Source organism: Homalodisca vitripennis, chromosome 3 (assembly GCF_021130785.1).
Source record: "Homalodisca vitripennis isolate AUS2020 chromosome 3, UT_GWSS_2.1, whole genome shotgun sequence".
NCBI classification, from domain to species: Eukaryota; Metazoa; Arthropoda; class Insecta; order Hemiptera; family Cicadellidae; genus Homalodisca; species Homalodisca vitripennis.
Window position 1 is genome coordinate 129,514,326 of NC_060209.1, and position 17,466 is coordinate 129,531,791.

The window sequence follows — 17,466 nt, forward strand, 5'->3', positions numbered from 1 at the left end:
TATAGCCGCTAATCCAGATAAAACATTTAATTGGTACAAATTAATGTTATATCACACTTTCCCCCATGTTTTTTTTTCAGTACCCACACGTTGGTTTTCTCCCATTATTATTCTATAAAATTATATTTCTTGGTTCGGATCTTGAACATTTTCTTGTGCCGTATACGTTGAAGGATTGAAGATAAAAATCAACCTAACTGATAGAAGGAATTTTTATCTTGTTTTCTTGTTTAACCAGGAGTTGAGCCGAACATCAGGCTTCCTCACGCAAGTTTTAGATAAATGCGTAATGATACAAAAGGCTATTGATATGTCTTTAGTCTGTGGTTTATACAGTGCTAGCAGTTACACGTGGCTTGGCACGCAATTTTGTAGATTCAGCAATAGTTCGAGAGAATGAATATTTCCGACACCAATTTGCCTTGCTGGCAGGACCAAGGAAATATATAAAAAATTGTACATTCATGGATATTCTAATTTACTGTGGTCCTACTGTTTCTTTCCATATTCGAGTTTGCCTTGTTTCTCTGATCAAGAAAATAATACATACGTACACATACATACGGACAATCACGTAATCAAAAATAAATATTCTTAATTGCCAAAGGACTGATGGGTAATTTGGGCTGATATAATTTTAAAAGTTTTAGATGTAATAATAAAAAAAAAAATGTAATATATGGATTTGATTTCTGAAAACTGGTTTTACTAGTAAAGTCACCGAGCGTTAAATATATTATGAGGCTGTCCTAAACGGTTAACAGCTAAAACAGTTACTGCCGGAGAGGGTCGGCGTCAAAGTGAATCTAATGACGAGTTAGATGTTTAAGGGATGAGAGAGCAGAGGCGTTCGTGGTGAAGGTTGGAGGGGTGGGGTGGAGGTGGGGCGTCAGTATAAGAGAGGCGGCGGCGTCGGGCGCGGAGCACAAGCGTCGCGACGCCACCAGGTTCACGTCACAGGTAGGCACCACACTCGTATCAATAGCTGGGCCAAGTGATTACCTTCGACAGATAAAAATTTAACACATTACATCCGCCTAATAATTATAGCATAATACAATTAAAATAAATAAACGGTCCAATATCTACTTGTAAAACATATTGGAACATGTCCATATGGATAGCGCACTTGTGTTTTATTCAAAAATCTAACATACTTTTGTATATATAAGAGTATTATAAAAAGGTTGCAAACCTTAAAATCTAAGATTTTCTCTTAATTAAACATACACATCTAAATTAACTCACTGAGTGCTGTATAGTATGCTAAATAAGATGGAATTGAGGTTTATATCTCAATTGATGCATCTATTTTTAAAGTCTATCCATGTACATTAATAAATTATTATCTTAAAGCAAGTAAACACTAATTAAATTAATAATATCATTATTCGGATATTTTAATTACTCAGTTAAATGAAAATATGCAATATCGTATTTTATAACAAAAAGGTCGATTTTAGGCATGGGTATTCGTAAAAATATGTATAAGTAGTATAAAATATAAAATTATACTTATTACTATTGAAAATAATTGAATATTGAAAATAGTCATTGAAAATAACTAATAAACCTACTTTAACAGAAAATTTTTAATTGTAATATTTTGTTATTTATTCGAAAGAAACGCCAAATTTGGATACCTTAAAATTTAAAGCAAAATAAATTTACCTACAAGGGTTTTTGGCCTAATTTCGTACTTAATTAAACTTTTAATTTAATTAAATAGCCTTCTAAACACAAACTAAGAGCAAATCCAATAAAAAAACGCAAAATTCTTGTAATTTTATTTATCAGAGTTAATCCTAGAATCATTTTCTATAATTGCATATTATAAATATTTTAAAGAATAACAGTTAAAAGTCGTGCTATTATGATATTTATATCGTCTTATTACATGTTACAAGTATTATCACGACAACCCCTATGACCTAATAGACTATAAGTGCTTAAAATGACAATTTGGATTCTGAAAAGTTATTTTAAACCTCGAGAAAATGTTTCTTAATATATATTTAAAATTCTAAATAACGAAATATTATATATAGGAGTACTAGTGCAAACCGGTACTTTTTGCTAAGGGAGTTATAAGATTTTTGTAATTTACTAAACAAAATAGAAACAATAATTTGTAAAATCAATGATTGTTGTGATATGGAATACGATTTAGATAAGATATAGCTCACAACCATACAACCATACTATCTGGAATTATTGCCCTATTTTCAGCCAATTGGGATATTAATAAAATTCTCAATTTGACACAATGTTTTAAAATAATGATAATCCATCGATATCTAAGCACACCATATGAACTGAATCTTATAATAGATGCTACAAGTGCAGTGATATCTCAATTAAATACGTATTAGAGTAATTTTAAATAACCGTAATGTATAGCCAATACAAGATTCAAAGGTGGATATATGTAGTTTAAGAATATTAATACAAAAAGGAGTTTAATAAATATTTATGGATACATGGCTTGTATTAATATTGTATGAATATACTGTAATACAGCTCCACTGATTTCAAAGATTTAATCATTTATTTGATTGCTTGGAATTTTATTATATAGCCAGTAGTTAAACTGAGTGAAAATTAAAACTTAATTACTAGAATTCAGTCTAAACCTATAAAACCCAAATTCTAATTTCCTATTTTACGTGAAAATTTTTAGATTAATCATTTTATATTCTAAAATTAGAAGTGAATGGAGGGCCACAATTACTATATTTACTATGACATGAGTAAAACTTTACATCTTAGAAAATAGTAGATCTAATTATTTTAATCAACTTCAAGTTTAGTATTATTCTCATAGTGTATCAGGATAACATTAGTTGTGAGTTAAAAATTATGATTTAGTTGTTTAAAAAATAATATAAACTTACTTTGAATTTCTGGGCATTCATACAAATATTTAATCACTACACTCCATAAGAAGAGACAAATAAGAAGAAAAAAATGTATTCAGAAATTCTAGCAACTTGTATTTTACGAGCATATTTTATGCACAAAATTGATTTCACGTAAATTATAGAAAACAATGTTTCCTTCAAGGTGTTCTCTAAGAATTATGCACAGATTCCATAAACACCTGCACAGATTTTTATGCTAATTAGAGATAGATAATATTAAAAGCATACGGTCTCCGAGTTTTTCCTTGATGTTAGAAACTACTCTAATCTAAGAAGATGCTTACAAATGGCATTTATTGTATTTTTACATTCATGGTAACTCATAGTTGTTAACTGAGAGAAAGTTGTTCTCCAGTTTTCAGAACTTCGCCTTAGTGACCTTTAAAGGTTCAGTAGCAACAAATGAGTTCTTGGAAAGTGTTAAACCATATTGTCCACTTTTATACACATAATGATGTCCGTTAAGAAACGTGTCTTGTTTTGATTTATTAGATTTGATCATTCATTGATATGGATTTAGTTCGAAAGATGAAGATATTTTCCAATGTCCAATGTGTATGTCAGAAATGCTTGAATACCATTCCAAAGAGGTTGGCTGTTATACTGTGAAGCCGTGTGTGATAGATAGGAAAGTAATAAACCCAATATGTAAATACCTTTCTCTGTGTCACTGAAATTCTATAACACACATATGATACTTTCTAAAACCACATATTTTCTGTAATATTGTTTTAAACTAATATGATTTATTACATGTTTTTATAATTTAAATTTTCTGACTTAAAAGTTTATTCTATTCAAATTGTTTAAGTAAAATTTATTTTTTGAAAACTTTATATCTGTATAAACTTTTATATCCAAAGAAAAAGTATTCGAAATATAGTGTAATATGTAAAAAACGTTCAAAACTTCAACTAATACGAACCATTTTATATAATAAATTTGGCAGTCAGCAACGAATTGTGCCATCGAATTACTAAACTAACTAACCAACCTAAATATAGGATGTTAATAATAAATAAAAAATAATTCTGAACCAAATATTTTCACTATTTTATTTTATTTTTTATTATTGTACTGTTCAAAAAATCCAATTTAAACTTGTCCATTTCAGTTACAAAAGAACGGTTCTGTCCACGACAAGTGGTTCCACATATCCCTACTAATTTCATTATATGTTGGTAAAAAGGCTAATAATGTCCAATAACACAGCACATGAACAGTGGGCTGTTTTTTTAGTAAATATTTATTGTTAATAAATTAAAAATATATTGTACGGAAAATATTTTTATTTATATATTCCATGGACAATTCTAATAAACTTTTAATGAATACTGTATATGTTTTAATAATAAATATTTAAAAAATTGTTTTAATAATATTTCAAAATAAATAAACAACAAATCTTAGTTTATGTTCAAAATATTAATAATAAGTTCAAAGTACGGTTGTTTGAAAATAAGTTTGATGAAATAGGAAATTAAATTAAAACATTTAATGTTATAATAAAATTATATTTCAAGATGACATAAAATCAATTTAATAAGTGAAAACATAAATTCAGCTATAGATCCATACTGGGAAATAACTTTCTGTGAAATTACGATTTATTCGTTGTCTATAATAGACAGCTACGGCTCTTAATATGTAACAACGTGCATTTAGTTTACCCTAAATTAACTATTTCCATAAAAACGTCAGCTCGGGAAATATTAAGTACTTTGTTGCGTATCAACTTTTTACCCTGTTTAATACACTATTAAAGGGCAAAGTCTGATGGGTCGTTAAATACTTGTAGGTAATAAACTGTATCCCCTTGTAGTTTCCGAGTTTTAATGCATTGGTAGGTTTGCAAACTTAAACACACTTTAGCTTCTGAATTGAAAGGTATTTATAGCTTTCAAACATTAATTCACATGTAGCTCCAGAGCGTTAACTCATATTCAGACCATGAACTTGAATAAGCTGTAGTTCCTGAACTTAAATAGGCGTTTACCTCCTGACTATCGTGGACTTCTAGAAAGTTGACATATTATTAGCTTTCAAGGTCTGTTCGACCGAACTTTATCTTCCTTAATTTATCGCATCTAAAGCTACTTTAGCTCCAAAATGTTGAAATTACAGCAGGTTTCAATATTTATGGGAGCTACTTACAAAAACTCAAAATAATCGTTATTACAAGTAAAAATGTTCTATAGGGAAACCTGTGCTATACAACTAACATGCCAATGAACATTTATAATTAAGCAGAGTAAAACCTGTTGTGTTAATAATCTTTTTTTTAATCCTCTACAAAACGATTGCAAAAGAAATTTACAATATGTTTTATTGTTTTAGCTTATAAATACACAATTTAAATACCGATTTTATAATATCAGTTATATTGATATTTTTATAGGTTAATGGTAAAGTGACATTTGAAGAATGAAATGTCTAGGAAACCTGTAAATCTGTATCATTAAAGACTCATGTCTTTCTTTAATAGCCAAAATGATTTTCTCCTAATCGATGACAGTTTCAGAGGCCGATCAAAATCATAAATTAGGTTAATATTTAATTATACTTATATAAGACTAATAATTGTTACCATCTGCCGCATTCATATTTCATACAACACAGAAAAAGTTTGCTTGATTCAAATTTCATCAGACGATTATTCTTATTCACTGTGTGATATTTGAAGTAACTGATACATATCCCATGATTAAATAATGGAATAACTCAGTAGGTTCCACCCCTAGATGTTAGGAGGGTTTCAAAACATTATAGGTTCTGACTGCTTAACACATCAATTGTTAGTATAAATTTTTTGTCTATATTGTTCTGACTTACTTATACGAGTACAAACCCTGTAGATAAAAACCAATGCTATTATCTAATTCTTCTTCCATTCTATAACTACAATTATTGCCTGTTACACGGTTTTTGAATTGGTTTGTAAATAAATTTGTTTTGTAAGTGCGACGCTGTTTAACTTCTTTGCTACTTAAACATTGAGATTGCAAATATATTATAATTAATACATATCTTTACTTTGTTTTTTATTTTGTCGCCTCTTATATGGTACGTTCATTTCGATTATGGTAAGTAACTTAACTAGAAATGACAATGGAAGGTTTAAACATATGGAAATGTTCAGTTAAAGCCACCCGGGGCATCTAGAGTATTAATCCCTACTTCGAGATTGAAACAATAACAATCCCCAGGAACGCAATCTTCATACTTATTATATCCAAACGTTCTAGTGCGTATTGTTTACGATGGTTCACAAAGATAAGAACTCAGTCACATTAACACTTCTTTATTACAAGGAAGTTATGGTTGTAAAGTTAAATAAATCAACAAACACGTTCTCTAAAAAGTTTGACTCTATTTAAATCCAGAACTGGGGTTATACTTACCGATGACCAAACGCGTGGTCGAGTCGTAAATTACTTTCATTGTCCTATTTCCAACATAACTGTAGTTCTCATACTTTTAATACACATGTAGTCATCTGAAGTATTTAATATTTTCCATGTTAAAAACAGGAATGCTCCTTGTACTATTAAACAATCGAGATTTAACATTAATTCTTCCTGAACCTGTAGCATCAACACTTTACAGCTTGCCATCACAAAACTACAATTTAAACCACTCGTGTTTTAAAACAACTGTAATAAACGAACGTTGAAATCACGGTAATTTCTTATATTGAGCTCAACTTAACTACGTATTTTAAATAACGTGGAATATTTGTATTTTAATGTTAACATTACTTAATTTCCAGGTATTTTACACAACTGTACATCCCGTGTTCTAAAGAAACACTGAAGCACTTATGTACCCCATCTGAATTTTTGAATGTTTATAACTACTATTGTTAAAATTGTTCCTAAAGATTCTTTGAGGCACTTTAGTAGATTTTTATAGTAGGAACAAGATGAGATCGAGAGTAATAAAGTACTTCGCGAGTTTATGCAAAGTTATGCGACAACCTTCTAACTTATCGGGACTATCGTGGACCGGTTCTACTTAGTGCACAGTTCCTCAGCAATGGATCTTTCGAACTGGGCAATTATGAAAGCTCGGAATCTCCCTCCCTATGAGCACGACAAGGCCAGTCTTACGTTCTTCTTTTGGAAGCGATCGGAAAACAAAAAAAAGGGGACTCGAGATTACGATAGGCTTTCACAAGATACCATTGTTCGTAAAATGATCTCTGATACACATACTTTGCACAGTGTCTCTGTATATGTAGAGACAGTACTGAAAAATACGAAATTAGAAGAAATGTAATACAGACCCAGTGTTACGTAACCGACTGATACTGTAGGAGCCTTTTGTACGCTTAAGTAGGCACACTCTTGAAGTAATGAAGAAAGAAATCTCTAAAGGTAGTGATGCCTGGGCCGGTGAGTATTTAGTGGATGCGAATCCCACTGATGGTGCATTAGCATTTTCCCTATCGTCAAAAAATAAATGTATATTTAAGAGCTATCAGTATTATTGGTACATGTGGTCTTCTTATCAATTCATTTCTCTTAATATTATATTAATATCCCCATTCATTAGGAATATGCATCGTTTATTTTCTTATCACGTTAAAATATAATACACAATATTCCACAGAAGTACATGTTTTCTACTATCATTTCTTTGAATTAAATATATTCAGAACATTTATTCATTGATTAATAAATGTTACATACAATATTTAAAAAGTATCTAAGAACAACTTCTGGCCAGTATTTTCAAGAATATTAAAATTATTTCCACGGTTACATTTACTTACCGTTACGCAAACGCGACATTCGGACTTCAAAACGCAAATAGCTTTCAAGCGTTGAAGTACCTATAGTTATTTAACACAAATATCAATACCGTACTACAAAGCATCTATACATGACAAACGTGATTACATCTGTAGCTTCCTAGAAAACAATGAAATTCTATAACATAGTAGATTTTTTCTCTAATATTAGGTATGAATGAGTAACTAACAAATATCGCTCATAAATTATTTAGAAACTAAATGTTGTACTGAAATTTTTTTCTATAGGAATCAACCCGTATTCAATTATTTGATATCATGTTTCCAGGAACCATAAAGATTATTTAGAAATTATGTTTGATTCGATTTATGACATGTGAATACTTTTTCAAAAATATACTTGTTTTTAAACTAAAGCATTAAATATAATTTAAACAAATTATTATAGGTATAAAATTTTATAAAGGAGACTTAATGTCTTGTACATAAATTTAACGAAATAAAAAAATTATAAAAAGCAAGATTTTAAACCTAGGTGGGTTTTGCTTACAAAAGTTTTCGATAAATTACAATTAGAAAAATTGATTAGAAGCATCCATGAATCTCAATTTGTAGCTTGTATTTCAAAGAGGTTGGTTAAGCCCAATTCGTTCATTAATCTTGATTGAAAAACGTAAACACAGACAGTACGCTTACAGACAGTTTACTTAACAAGGCCGGGAGAGGATGTATCGTGTGTCCTGGGTATATCAAGGCGATATCATTCTCAGATATGTTTGATATATATATATATATATATAAATGAAATTTATGATTAATTAATTATTTATTTAATTATTTTTTTTATTTATTTGTTTGTATTTCCACACATTAAGGGATTCATCCAATGTCTTCGCATGGTCTGATTATAAAAAATCAAATACTTCGAAATATGAAAATAATCGAATAAAAATTCAGGATTGTTGACGGAGAGCCAGTAACGAAGGCTACCTTTCTAAAAGTACTGATTTCAATTAACCCATTATATTACCATCTTCAGGTGTCATTTAAATACATCGTAAATTATAGACTATCATGAATTAGAACTTAGCTTTTTTGAAATTATATCCAAGAAGTACTTTATAGAAAATGTATTGGGAAAGTATCGTGGATTTTTAAAATTAAAAAGAACTATAATTACTACCCACACAAAACACACATTACACTACGTAGCACCAAACTGGGATTTGGCTCTACAAAAAGGGCTTCCCAACAGTATGGTTAACTGCAGACAAACACGATGACAAAGAGCAGTAGACTTTGCATCACGAGTTATTGATGAACCGTATAATCAGAGGTTACCCAATCTCAACCCTCAGCACACCACACACCACAGCTTACCCCCGTCAAACTTTTATAATTACTACTTTAATTTCCTGTGTTTCTAAGAATGTGTGTTCTGTAACCCACTAACTTATCAATATTGACAATATATTAACAATAATATTATCAAAATGATTTATTGTTTTAAATGATTTATTATTGGATACCTTTGGTTGCCTGAAAGTCTAGCCACAGCAAGAAACCTCTGTTTCGTTTGAGACCTTGTTAAACAAGTCATTCGAAGGTCACGGCTCCACAGTATTCATTACCATGTCATAAGCACACATGCGTGAAGCACCACCTCGAGCACGCGAGCTCAGCGAAGCAGAACTGCTGAAGGATAAATATTAGTCTACTCGTTGCTCTCAGATCTGTGTATTCGTTTCGTGTTTTATTGTTTCTTTTTATCACGAATATGGTGAATACTGATTTTCTCTTGTAACATCTTATGTTGTATATTTTCTTGTTTCAACATATAAAAGTTAATATTTTGTCAAATAAAGAGATGAATTTATCTAGACGTAAAAAGGCGTTTGTTCAAAATTATACTTGTATACACGGCGAAAAAATATTATAACATTTTAAAATTATTGTTTACTTTTTTATATGGAAAGCTTTTAATTATATGTGAATTTAAAATCTTTGAAATATTTACATACAAAGGCAGGTAGTGGCATCCGTGCGGTATGCAAATAAGTATAATAAACTGAACTATTATTACTCTCATAGTCCTATCCGAATAACAGTAATCTATTGCACTCTAGATATGAACTTTCATTAATTTTAATAACTTTGTGAGGTGTTTTGGAAGTTTAATGTTTTCCTTATGTTTCAGATAGCCGAATAACTGCTGATATCAACTAAGGTATGTTAAAATCAATTACTGTACCTGCATATTTACAGTTTTGATTTCCTAATTCTACTTTATATTTTTACATACTAGTTTTACATTTAAATAATTCTAAACATCATTGTGCATGAATATTTTATTATTTCAATCAATTCCTAATATATTGTTGTCATAAAATATTTGTCTAAAAATATGGTTACGGTTTTTGCTACTCAAGATATCCATCCGGGTATAGTCAATTAATTATAGTTTTATGTTAATAGTCATTAGAAACTATTTGACCGAGGGTTAGACAACTTTATCACTCAAAGGACAGAAATATTTATTTTCTGTCTGTCTGATGTCTCGAGAACGAATTCACTAGCTGGAACAAAATTGTATGTGTTGGGTAATGTAAAATTGTATTTCTGTATGATTGTCTGTCTGTCTGTCTGGTGTCTCGAGAACGAATTCACTAGCTGGAACAAAATTGTATGTGTTGGGTAATGTAAAATTGTATTTCTGTATGATTGTCTGTCTGTCTGTCTGATGTCTCGAGAACGAATTCACTAGCTGGAACAAAATTGTATGTGTTGGGTAATGTAAAATTGTATTTCTGTATGATTGTCTGTCTGTCTGTCTGATGTCTCGAGAACGAATTCACTAGCTGGAACAAAATTGTATGTGTTGGGTAATGTAAAATTGTATTTCTGTATGATTTTCTGTCTGTCTGTCTGTCTGATGACTCGAGAACGAATTCACTAGCTGGAACAAAATTGTATGTGTTGGGTAATGTAAAATTGTATTTCTGTATGATTGTCTGTCTGTCTGTCTGATGTCTCGAGAAACGAATTCACTAGCTGGAACAAAATTGTATGTGTTGGGTAATGTAAAATTGTATTTCTGTATGATTTTCTGTCTGTCTGTCTGATGACTCGAGAACGAATTCACTAGCTGGAACAAAATTGTATGTATGTGTTGGCTAATGTAAAATTGTATTTCTGTATGATTGTCTGTCTGTCTGTCTGTGTCTCGAGAACGAATTCACTAGCTGGAACAAAATTGTATGTGTTGGGTAATGTAAAATTGTATTTCTGTATGATTGTCTGTCTGTCTGTCTGATGTCTCGAGAACGAATTCACTAGCTGGAACAAAATTGTATGTGTTGGGTAATGTAAAATTGTATTTCTGTATGATTGTCTGTCTGTCTGTCTGATGTCTTGAGAACGAATTCACTAGCTGGAACAAAATTGTATGTGTTTTGTAATATAAAATTGTATTTCTGTATGATTGTCTGTCTGTATGTTTTCCACAGGACATCTCAAGATTGCATTAGAGCTAGGCTTGAAATATAGTATAGAATCTTTGCAGAACCCGGAAGGCACGACACGTAATTTGAATATTGGTTACCACTAATACTTAGAAAACAAAATCAACCTAAACGTATTATGTGCCAAACAAAACAGGTAAAACATTTATATTTGATTTATTAACTTGAAACACACTTACACGCGTTTCTTTCCTAGGATGCAGTTGTTGAATAACATTATGGTTTACAGTCACATTTGTTTGTAATAAGGAACAAAATTTAGACTTTTAATAGTCAAAAAGTACATTTTCTATACTTGTCATTTATAAAAAATATTATATAAAGAGATGATAGTTTAGCATTCATCAAAAATTGAAACGTTAATTGGAAAAATTTATAAATTAAAAAGCAGAGATTAAATATATCTTAAAATATCTTAAATATCAGTTCGCAGCATTAAAACACTTCTACTATGGTACTCTTGCAACATTCACCAAGGAGCAAAATATTTGATAAATTAGTGGATTACAGAACACGCATTCTTGGAAACAGAAGGTAATTAAAGTAGTAATTATAAAAGTTTGACGGGGGTGAGCAGGGTAAGATGTGGTGTGCTGAGGGTTGAGATTGGGTAACCTCTGATTATACGGTTCATCAATAACATGTGATGCAGAGACTACTGCTCTTTGTCATAGTGTTTGTCTACAGTTAACCATACTGTTGGTAAGCACCGTTTGTAGAGTAAAATCCCAGTTTGGTGCTACGTAGTGCTAATGTGCGTCTGATGTCGATAATTATTACAATTCTTTTAAATTTTTGAAATAAACTAAAATATACTTACCCAAGTAAATGTTTTATAAAATACTTTTTTGTAGGCGATTTAAAAAAAGCTAAGTTTTAATTCAGAATAGTCTATAATTTACGATGTATTTAAATTACACTCGAAGACGGTGATAGAAAGGGTTAATTGAAATGTCTACTTATAGAGAGTGGCTTCCGTCAACAATCCTGAATTTTTATTCGATTATTGTCATATTTCAAATGATTTGTTCTTTTATAATCAGACCGCGCGGAGAGATTGGATGGCTCCTTCAATATATGGAAATATAATCAAATAGATCAAAATTAAAAATGCTACACTATATACCCGCATACTACAGATAAATAATGGTCACATAATTAAGAAAAAATAATGTTTACGTACACAATTGAACGTGTAGGCTGCGGCGGATATTTCTATAACGTATTAATTTACACGTAATTACTTGGATCTAAGTACCTGATTCAGCATTATATAACAAGAAAAAAAATATAACAAGTTTTGTGAGTAAACTTAATGAAAAACCTTTTCCTCGGAATTAAATTTTATGTGTTCAACTAGTCTCCCACATTACTACAATCCATTTTCCTTGTATCCTTTTAAGAGTCAAGTATTCATAGTAAATCTCTTAAATATTCGAGTGTTATTAGAATTTGTATTAGAATCATCTAAAATTATGTTGAGGCTAATTAATAAAATACAGACGAGCACAAGTCAAATATTTTATATTGGAGTCAGCAAAACATTATATTGAATTGACCTTTCCAAACTGCGATATAGAGTGAAATTAAATGATCTAAAAATATTAATCCTCTTAACGTTATACCAATTAACATTTTATTTCATTATAAGCGCAAACTTTTCTGAATGAGGAGATGTAATGAAACAACAAGTGCTCACTCAATATTATTTAAACTATGATTCATGTTTAGTCATATTATATTATGTTGCTGAACTATACTAAGTCTGTCGCCAAATTATATGTTGTTACGTACTTCTGTAACAAGACTAATTTACCAACTGTAGCACACGGAATATGTGTTATGAGCGTACGCCACTCGTCAATATGTTGAAGGGTTCAATAAAATACTTTAGTTGTCATGCTTTAGGCGCTGCAAACGAATTGAAAAATTTGAAGTAACTGTTTAGCATACTTTAGTATTTCTTTAACTGTTTATTTAGTTCTCAACACTATTAAATGGCTTAATTTCTTGACGGTGCCATGATTTGTCTAGCGAAAGCAGCAGCTTAGGTTACGCAATCTTTTAGTACGCTCTCGCTATCAAAAGATATATCTTTGAATATTTCCTGCTCTTGACGGACGCATAGTTCTTCTTCATAATTCCACTTGGATTTATAGCAACTTCGTGGTAATAAAGGATTTACTTCAAGTTTGTAGAATATTTATTAAGTGAGTTTCACTCTTCTATCTATTTCACATGGTCTGGCCAGCTAGGTTTGGTATATGATGGCAACTTTTCTAAGAGATATGAAGAAAGAACATGATACGTATAGTTTTTATTTCGAAATTTTGGGCACATTGGGAATAACGGAACAAAATAATACCGTTCCAAAAGGAAAGCATCTTTTAGTTTTTTAGAAAACAAGCACATTTCATGTAGGATGTAAACGTTCTTTATCTATACCTTGTACTAAAATGTATTCTTTGATTTAATTTATTATCGAACCATACTGAGAACTCTGCCATTTTGCTGCGCTATCAATCAACACATATTAATTAAGGACTCACAAATAATACAAATATTTAACAGAACTATGCCTTGAATCTCTTTTAACCGTAAATTTAAAGAGTTTTATTTTTGGTTAACTTTTTAAAACGCAAATATGTGTAGTTTTTCTGAATGGCCCTCAAATAAATTACTGCCCTGAGAAGTGCAAAATTATATAACAATGAAATAAAATATAAAAAGAGTCTAGCTTTTAATTGGAATGGATTGATTTAATTAAAACTTATAACTGGGTAAGGCTTACAGGAACAGCTCCAAAGTATCCTGCCTCCTCATTAACAGTTCATTAATTACTTCTTTCTCTCACAGATTGCTCCGCTTTATTTAGTTAATTTAGATTTTTGAACTTATTGTTTCTTAAAACGTTTGTTTTAAAATTTAACTTCACATAATACATTTATTATTCACTTTTGAGAACTGCATTGCACTTGAAATATTCAATTGTGTATTGCTTTTTGTATTTAACTTCTTTAAAATAATATATAAACATTCTTTAAAATAAATTGCCAGAATACATAATAAGTATAAAATGTTTTTGGACACGCTAGGCCCAATTAAAAAAGAGCTAAAGTTAACAATGTAAAAGTCTTACACTATGTACATGAGTTATAGCTTCAGAGAGTGACAGGACTTTTAATCACTTATAACTTAAGGAAGTCGTTTTCTTAACTAGTATACAGTTTAAGAAATGTCTTTTAAACTAAACGTTTTATTAAAAAACGTGCTATTTTTTTAAACTATAACTTATGTACACGCTGCAAAAATCTCATTTTATTTTTGGCCATTTTTATTTGAGCCTGATTACAAAATGCCTTAACTTCCTACTTTAAATTCTTGCTATTTCAGGTAGAGTAATAAACAAACAGCCCTTCACTTGTTTTATTCAGAGAAGTTATCTTGAAATAGTTTCCAAATTCAAAATCGATAGCACTACCGAATTATTGTTCGTAGTTTCCGTTATATTCTAGGACGAAGTCCAATCGTACAATTATTTTCTTATAGCAGTAAATATTCAACATAATATTTGGTTATTTAGAGATGCTGAAATAAATTATACTATTGATTCTATTTAATATCCTTTTTTAGAATTTGTCACGTAGGACCAATACAAACATAAGACAGCCATTGTATCATGTAAATCTTTACACAAATAGAATAAACTAATAAAAAAGATTTAAGATTTATAAAATATAATTTACTTAAAAAAGAATGTAGTTTTGTGTACCGTACGGATGGTAGGGAGTAATTCATTGTGTCTTTGATCGTTTCAGTGACCTCAATTTTTGTACGTAATCTAAGCACTGACAGCCCAGAGTACAGAGGCGGTGTTTGAATTACTGTCTGTTACATCAGGGATATTATTGAACCCTTAGGATGTTATGGTATGTTCCCGGATGGACCTCTGTCCGTCAATTACCTTAGATATGCTTGGAAATGTTTATGTTTTGTTCCAAAACCTTAACCTCATCATAGCTTTTGCATTGATTATTGCAAATTACCAAAGATGTTGTATAATAGTTCTCTGTTTATGTTATAGTTCCAAGTGAACTAAATGTTAGTGATGTGTCACTTACGTTAAGAGACTCAATAAGAACATTACGCATCGTTACACAGTTATTAACTGTGCAGGAATGGTTAATGTCCCGGAGCACGAAAACAGAAGTGTTAATTAAGATGGAGCTTTCTTCCAGTAACTATAATTGGATATAGTGTTTGAACAAAAACTTAGCTAGTTCTGGAGCTTTTACACATTACATAATGCAGAAATTATAACTTCAAACAATCGTGAATAATCGTAAAACTTTGTGACACTAGATACTCGACACTTCATTTTACATAAGACAGTATCTATACATTTTCTAACTTCATATCTTTTTGTAAATTTACTAGGGATAGTTTATATTTACCAATGGTAAGTTTTAGACGAGTATTAGAGTATCATGAATCTTAATACTATATCTGTCACATCAAAACAAAATAACTCTACTGTATTATGAAAGAAACAAAACTAAACAATCAAATGAGTAGTGCTGTACTTTTAAAAAAATTGTGTATACCGGTTGATTTGCAAACTTTGTTCAATTGTATTAATTCCATGTAACCCTAATTTAGTATTATAACTGAAGGAGCTGCAAAAATCTCAATTCAGTCTCTCCCTCCCCATGATATCTCGTGAATAAATTGACCTATAGATTAGAACTTTTAGATAAATTTTCATTTCAATATAGACAAATTGCGTTCCATGATGGTACATGTTACTTCATGACATTTGGTTGAATGTTAGTGAATCTACTTTAGTTCTTATAGCTAACTAAAATTTCAACGAGAAAATCACAGAGTTTATGTATTTGTAAACAAACTGAATGCGATATTATACATAACATGTCACATGTGTCCAGCTATCCATAAAATATCTTGAGAAATATTTTAGCTGGACTTTAAACTATGAATGAAAATGTCCTGTAGCGTTAATAATTCTATTACTGAGTTGATTGGCACAATTTCTCTTTTTTCTGCCAGGAAGAAGAAAACATTTATTTTGTTTGCAATTTTTTGTCTGTCCACAGTTCACCCCAAGAATTAACTGAGCTAAATACATTGCATGCAACATCAGTGAAGCCTTTAACACGTATCTTTTTCACAATAACTGAGAACCACAGGAGGACCAAGTATGCCTAGCGGTTATTTTATGCCAAAACCTAGTTATGATTTTAAGTAGCCGAAGAAATATTAGGTCTCATTTTTAGTTACCGGTTTTATTTTATACGTAGCTACTCTTTAGCCTGAAAACCACCAAAGAAAGAACATCTTCTTACTACTTAGTGTGTCCACATCTACTCACAAGTTGTTATCTCCATGTTGGGGAGCTGAGATACAATTTATGTTATATAAAAAAACAACTTAATTATATCGTAAAATAGAAAGAAGAATTAAATATAAAATAACATTGTTAACCACTCTGAATGGTTAACAACAGCAAATAAAATTATTTTCACAGGTTATTTCTATACTTTTACAAACGTAAAGCCGATCGAAATAGGAGTAAACAGTTACGTCACCATCGTTCAAAGAGATAAAGAGACTGAATCTTTAGCATTTTTCGATATTATAACGATCGGTTTCTAATCAGGTACATGCAACCTTCCAAGTATCAACCTAGGGTGATAAGAGTCAGAGGGAGGTGTCTTGTCCACCACCGTAACAAATTGAAGCATGGGAAAAGACCACACAAACTTTTGGAAGCCGAGGCCATCACCGAACCGATTTTTACATAGCCATAAAGTGATCTCAAATGTACTAACTGTAGGAAAGACGAACTTGTTACGAAGACGAAGGATAAGAATTTAGTTCATACTTTCAAGTGATGCAAGTACTTTAATGAATCCTTCGTTGACATTCAATGATAAGTAAGTAATTTTAACCGCCTTGCTCAGCCTCGATATGATCTTCAAGTTCACGCCGAATTAAACCTGTCTCTCTCAAACAGATATCTCGGGAATAACCGCAACAGTACCCAAGTTGACATGCTCAGCACCGATATGATCATGAAGTTCACCCCGAGTTAAAATTGTCTCTCTCAAACAGATATCTCGGGAATAAACGCAACAGTACCCAAGTTGACATGCTCAGCCCCGATATGATCATGAAGTTCACACCGAGTTAAACTCGTCTCTCTCAAACAGATGTCTCGGGAATAAACGCAAAAGTACCGAAGTTGCAAGCA

The 17,466-nt window shown here is 30.8% G+C and overlaps 1 protein-coding gene across 3 annotated transcripts in view; it reads left to right on the forward strand.

Annotated features, from left to right (window-relative positions):
* The first annotated feature begins 911 nt into the window (after positions 1 to 911).
* Positions 912 to 17,466, forward strand: part of LOC124357501 (prothoracicostatic peptides-like) — a 235,031-nt gene continuing 218,476 nt past the window's right edge. For 2 of the 3 annotated variants that reach the window (XM_046809355.1, XM_046809357.1), the window contains exons 1-2: positions 912 to 960; positions 9,872 to 9,901. The gene's annotated coding sequence lies outside the window, so the exon portion shown is untranslated. The remainder of the gene's footprint in view (positions 961 to 9,871; positions 9,902 to 17,466) is intronic. The other variant, XM_046809356.1, reaches the window with a different exon arrangement.